General features: G+C 38.5%; 1 non-coding gene across 1 annotated transcript; it reads left to right on the top strand.

Moving 5' to 3' along the window:
- The first annotated feature begins 4,734 nt into the window (after window positions 1–4,734).
- LOC112502674 lies at window positions 4,735–4,841 on the top strand. Its single transcript, XR_003067741.1, has one exon. It is a non-coding gene; the product is annotated as a small nucleolar RNA R71 (small nucleolar RNA).
- Window positions 4,842–5,918: the final 1,077 nt, after the last annotated feature.

Raw genomic sequence — 5,918 nt, 5'->3', positions numbered from 1 at the left:
TGACCCAGACTGTGGGCACAAACTTCCCACTGTCTACACAAAAACACCTGATTTTTCCTTTATTTTTTTTTCTTTTTCTCCATTCTTGCTTTCAAAATAAAATATTTACAAAGTTTTGAAAATCTTTTTCAAAAATCACTGGGTTGGACCGATTATTCCCTCCGGGAGGAAATGCTTTATCCTATGCCCGTTAACTTTAAAAGTGGTGTTGTTCTAAGGGTTTAAAAGATCCACAGTTCTGAATTTTCCCACATTTACTATGGTGAATGGTCCAGACCATCTCGACTTAAGTTTTCTAGGAAAAAGGTTTAGTCGAGAATTAAAAAGAAGAACTTTTTGACCATTCTCGAAAATTCGGTTATTTATCCTACGATCATGCCAAAAATTTTTTTTTTCCTTGTAGAGTTTAACATTCTCGTAGGCATGAAATCTCCATTCTTCCAACTGATTAAGTTGGAGTTTTCTTTTTGCTCCCACCGAATTTTCGTCCAAATTAAATTCTTTTATTGCCCAAAAAGCGTTATATTCCAATTCGAGCAGGAGGTGACATGGTTTTCCAAAAACTAACTGGTACGACGACATTCCCAAAGGGGTCTTGAATGTGGTACGGTATGCCCATAATGCATCATCCAACTTTAGCGACCAATCCTTACAATTTTTTCTAAAATATTTTTAATTTCTCGGTTCGGAAATTCGGCAAGACCATTCGTTTGGGGATGGTATGCCGTAGCTACTCGGTGTTGAATGTTGTATTTGGTGAGAATGGTATATAGCATTTGATTCATAAAATGCGTCCCTTCATCGCTTATCAAAGCTCGGGGTGTTCCAAAACGGACAAAAATATTTTTATGCAAAAAATCGATTACCGTCTTCGCATCGTTCTTTGGGTATGCCTTAGCTTTCACCCACTTTGAAACATAATCAACCGCTACCAAAATATACTGATTATTGAAAGACATGGGAAACGGTCCCATGAAATCTATGCCCCAAACATCGAAGAGTTCAACTTCAAGAATGTTATTTAAAGGCATCTGGTTTCGTTGGGACAAGTTTTCCATTCTTTGACATTGTTCACATCTCCTCACAAAATTCAATGCTTACAGTCATGAATAAATTTCTTAAAACGTTGACCGTGAAGATGATGTGGCTTAAGCCCACAAGCAAGGTAGTTGGCAATATCGGCATACCATGAAAGTTTATTTGAATGATTTTTTTGTATTGCCAAAATGTACTCGTCGGGAAAAGTTTCTTTTATCACATGGTTTCCCCCGCTTGACACTTTGCCTACGATCCTTGATAAATGATCAACCACTTGATTATCACATCCCTTGCAATCAACTATCTCTAGATCGAATTCTTGCAAAAGAAGAACCTATCTAATAAGCCTCGGCTTAGCGTCGGTCTTATTAAAGAGATATTTGATGGCAGAGTGGTCCGTATGAACGGTAACTTTGGTGCCAATCAAATAGGATCGGAAACGATCGAATGCAAATACTACCGCAAGTAATTCTTTTTCGGTGGTGGTATAATTTAACTGAGCCTCCACCAAGGTTTTACTTGCGTAGTAGATGGGGTGAAAAATCTTGTTCCGCTTTTGTCCTAAAACGGCACTTACGGCCTAGTCACTTGCATCACACCTACTCTCAAAAGGCTTTGTCCAATCTGGGGCAATGACAATAGGTGCCGAGACAAGAGCATTTTTAATGGTTTCAAAAGCTTTTTTACAATCGGAGGTAAATTCAAAAGTTTGATCGACATGCAACAAATTATACGAGGGTTTTGCAATTTTAGAAAAATCCTTAATAAATCTGCGGTAAAAACCTGCATGTCCCAAAAAAACTTCGAATGCCTTTGACCGAAGATGGTTCGGGCAATTGTAATATTACCTCGATTTTTGCTTTATCAACCTCCAAACCATTTATAGAAATCATGTGACCCAAAACAATTCCTTCTTGTACCATAAAATGACATTTTTCCCGATTTAAAATTAAATCATGAGTTTCACATATTTCCAAACTTTTCTTTAAATTGTCAAGACAATTTTCAAAAGATGTACCAATGACGGAAAAGTCATCCATAAACACTTCCATAGTATCCTCAATAATGTCCGAAAAAATTGACATCATGCACCGTTGAAAGGTCGCCGGTGCGTTACAAAGACCAAACAGCATACGCCTAAAAGCAAAAGTTCTGAAAGGACAAGTGAAAGTTGTTTTCTCTTGGTTTTCAGGTTCTATGTGAACTTGGTTGTAACCCGAGTAACCGTCCAAAAAGCAATAATATTCTTTTCCGGCCAATCGATCTAGCATTTGGTCAATAAAGGGCAAAGGGAAATGGTCCTTTTTGGTTGCTAGATTCAATTGCCTATAGTCCATGCAAATCCGCCATCCGGTGACGGTCCTAGTAGGGATGAGCTCATTTTTTTCGTTGGTGATAACCGTAGTTTCATCTTTCTTCGGTACACATTGCACCGGACTTACCCATCCGCTACTGGAAATGAGATATATAATACCCGTGTCAAACCACTTCAAGATTTCTTTCTTCACAAGTTCTTTCATAATGGGATTTAGTCTCCTTTTGCCAACTCTATATTCTTCTAAGATAATCTTATGTTGGCACAGGGAGGGACTAATTCCCCTAATATATGCGATAGTCCAACCTATGGCTCTTTTGTAAGCTTTTAATACATCTATCAACCTCAATTCTTGCTCATTACTTAATTTTGAAGAAATAATTACGGGTAATTTTTCCTTCTCCATAATATAAACATACTTAAGGTGACTAGGTAATGGCTTTAACTCCAAATCGGGGGCTTTCTCTATGGATGGTGGTTGGACAATTCTATCCTTAAAGTCAAGTTGCTCAAATGCCGCTAAATCTTCCAAATCTTCCAAGTCTTCCAAAATGTCATCAAGATTTTCCTCAATGTTATTTTTTGTAGGTAACGTCAATCAAACTTATATCTAGATCTTCACCTAAAGCAGATATGATTGAATAATCGCCTACCTCTCCATGAAACTTAAGGGAATTAAACACATTAAATTTCACTTCTTGATCACTAACTCTCATGGTCAACTCCCCCTTTTAAACATCAATTAAGGTTCTCCCAGTTGCAAGAAAAGGTCGTCCTAAGATGATGGGGACATTCTTGTCAGCTTCATAGTCCAAAACTAGAAAATCGGCCGGAAAAATAAATTTATCGACTTGGACCAAAATATCCTCTATTTTACCTTTAGGATACGCAATGGACCTATCGGCCAATTGTAAAGTCACAGTCGTTGGACGGACTTCACCTATTCCTAGTTTGTTAAAAACTGACAATGGCATAAGATTAATGATTGCCCCCAAATCACATAGGGCATTGCCTACTTCTTTTCCTCCTATCGAACACAGGATGGTAAAACTTTCTGGGTCTTTTAATTTGGGAGGAATTTTACAAGTAAGGAGCGCACTACATTCTTTGGTCAAAGCAACCGTTTCAAACTCGTTCAACCTTTTCTTTTTATGCAAAATGTCTTTCAAAAATTTAACATAGCTTGGCATTTGCTCGAGAGCTTCTACCAAAGGTATGTTGATGTGGAGTTGTTTAAAGATGTCCAAAAACTTCTTAAACTGCTCGTCCACATTTTTGCTTTTCATTCTTTCTGGAAAAGGTAAGTTCTGCAAATCTGGAGCTGGTTGAACAGATCTGGTCGGTTGGACAGTGGATACAATCTTCCTACTTTCGGGTTTTTCAACAGAGAGCTACACATTACTGGAAATTAAAACAGGGACTGTTTTTTAGACAGAAACAGAATTTTGAGTTTCTTTCGTGGAAGGACTCAAAATTGGAAAATTTGACATATCAAAAGCATGTGAAACCTTGTTTTGATGTGTCGGTTCTTCGACGGTTTTCACATATATCATTATTGACTTTTGAACTCTCCTTACTCAACACGGTCACGACTTTGATATGTTCTTTACCCTTAGGGGTTTCCGTGTCACTAGGCAAAGTTCCTAAAGGTCTATCCTTGAGATCGGCGGCAAATTGGTCGAGTTAGGTTTCGAAACTCCTTAACGTTGCATTGGTTTGGTTTATAAAACCTTTAAGTAATGATTCGAGTGAACCATTACCGTCCGATGCATTTTGCCTAGGCATGTGTGAGTGTGAGGATTGTCCATTTTGGTAATTGTGCGAAGCACCTTGCCCATATCCTGGGGGATTTTGTGGCCGATTTTGGACTTGAGTAACCCCGGGGGGCTTGAAGTCCAGGATTTTCGGTCCAAGAAAAATTGGGTTGATTCCTCCAATTTGAATTATAAGTGGGAGAAAATGGGCTATTTCTAGCATGACTCACAACATAATTCACCGAGACGGGATTTCCGGGGCAATATTCATAAGAATGACCCTCACCGCAAAAGACATAAGATTCAGACATAGGTGGGTTGGACATTATGGATTGAATTTGATTATTCTCTCCATTCAAACATAAATTGTTAACCAAATTAGTTAAAGCTATAATTTGAGCATTTAAAGCAGAGATGGCATCAATTTCATGGATACCTGAAGCAGACTTAGAAACAACAGCACGAGGATTTGACCATTCTGTATTATTATTTGAAATTCGTTCCAGAATGTCATGTCCTTCGTTGTAAGTCTTAGCTGTGAACGCTCCACCGGCCGTTGCGTCAAGAATAATTTTAGCGGAACTGGATAGGTCATTATAAAATGTCTCCAATTGATTGCAATGAGGGACTCTGTGATGAGGACATTTTTGTAAAAGGTCCTTAAATCTCTCCCATGCATCCGAAACCGCTTCATCTTCTWCTTGTCGAAACGTCATAATTTCATTTCTAATTTTTACATTCCTCATCGGAGGAAAGTATTTTTTCAGAAATTTTTCCGCCAAATCATTCCAAGTTAGGATCGAGTTTGGTGGTTGAGARTTTAGCCATGCTCTAGCTCTATCCTTCAATGTGTAAAGGAAAAGCGTTAAGCGTAAGGCTTCTTATGTAACTCCGGGAATTTTAAAATGATCCGTCATTTCGATAAAAGATTTTAAAGGAGAGTCCGGATCTTCCGACGATAATCCCCCAAACTGACCTGCGGAAATCATTTGGAACATTACCGGTTTTGGTTCAAAAGTTGTGGCTGTCATTTTGGGTCTACCTATTCCCGCGGCCAACTGACCGAATTCGGGAGTTGCGTAGTCCCGTATGCCTCTATTTTTATCATCGGCAATATTAACCGTGGCCTCCCGTAGAGGTGGATTATCCCCCATGGTATGGTTACGATTATTTCTACCTCTTCTACGTCTTCTAATGGTTCTTTCTAATTCAAGATCAAGAGGTAAAAGTTCACCGTATTGTAGCCTTGGCATACAACACGGGAAGTACGAGTGAAACAAAAGAACAAGGCTCAAATGAAAAATCAATATCTCAGGATAAAAAACGCGTTACCTTCCCCGGCAACGGCGCCAAAAACTTGGCAGGTGTAGTATCGTTCGTGTTCACCTAGTGGGCAGAATGTCCCCACAGTAGTGGTGCAAGAGCACGCCGACACTATGATCGCTCGCAAGTAATAAAGTGGTACAAAGTACCGAGATCGTTCCCACAGAGAAGGTAGAGATTTAGAGATTTTTCATGAACTTCTTGCACGAGTTTCGAGATGTAAAATAAAAGTTGGATTTTTGTTTATAAAAAGACAGAAATAGGACCGACTAGCTAAATAACGAAATAAACTTCTAATATTAAAAGATGGGCATGGGTGCAAGTGTTGCTTAAGATAAAATTAACAATAAAATGGTTAGACTTTTACGAGTTGTTTATAAAAGTTTCAATCTCTCGAAAGTGAACTTTTATAACCGGGCCTCATAAAATTCCATAAGGTTTTTACGTTTACCACTTTGAAACTTGCCGATCTAGCTAAAAAGTAAAAT

The sequence above is a fragment of the Cynara cardunculus genome, unplaced genomic scaffold (genome assembly GCF_001531365.2).
Source record: "Cynara cardunculus var. scolymus isolate 2C unplaced genomic scaffold, CcrdV1 Un_Scaffold_1758, whole genome shotgun sequence".
Taxonomy (NCBI): domain Eukaryota; kingdom Viridiplantae; phylum Streptophyta; class Magnoliopsida; order Asterales; family Asteraceae; genus Cynara; species Cynara cardunculus.
This window is presented reverse-complemented; position numbering and strand designations above follow the sequence as displayed.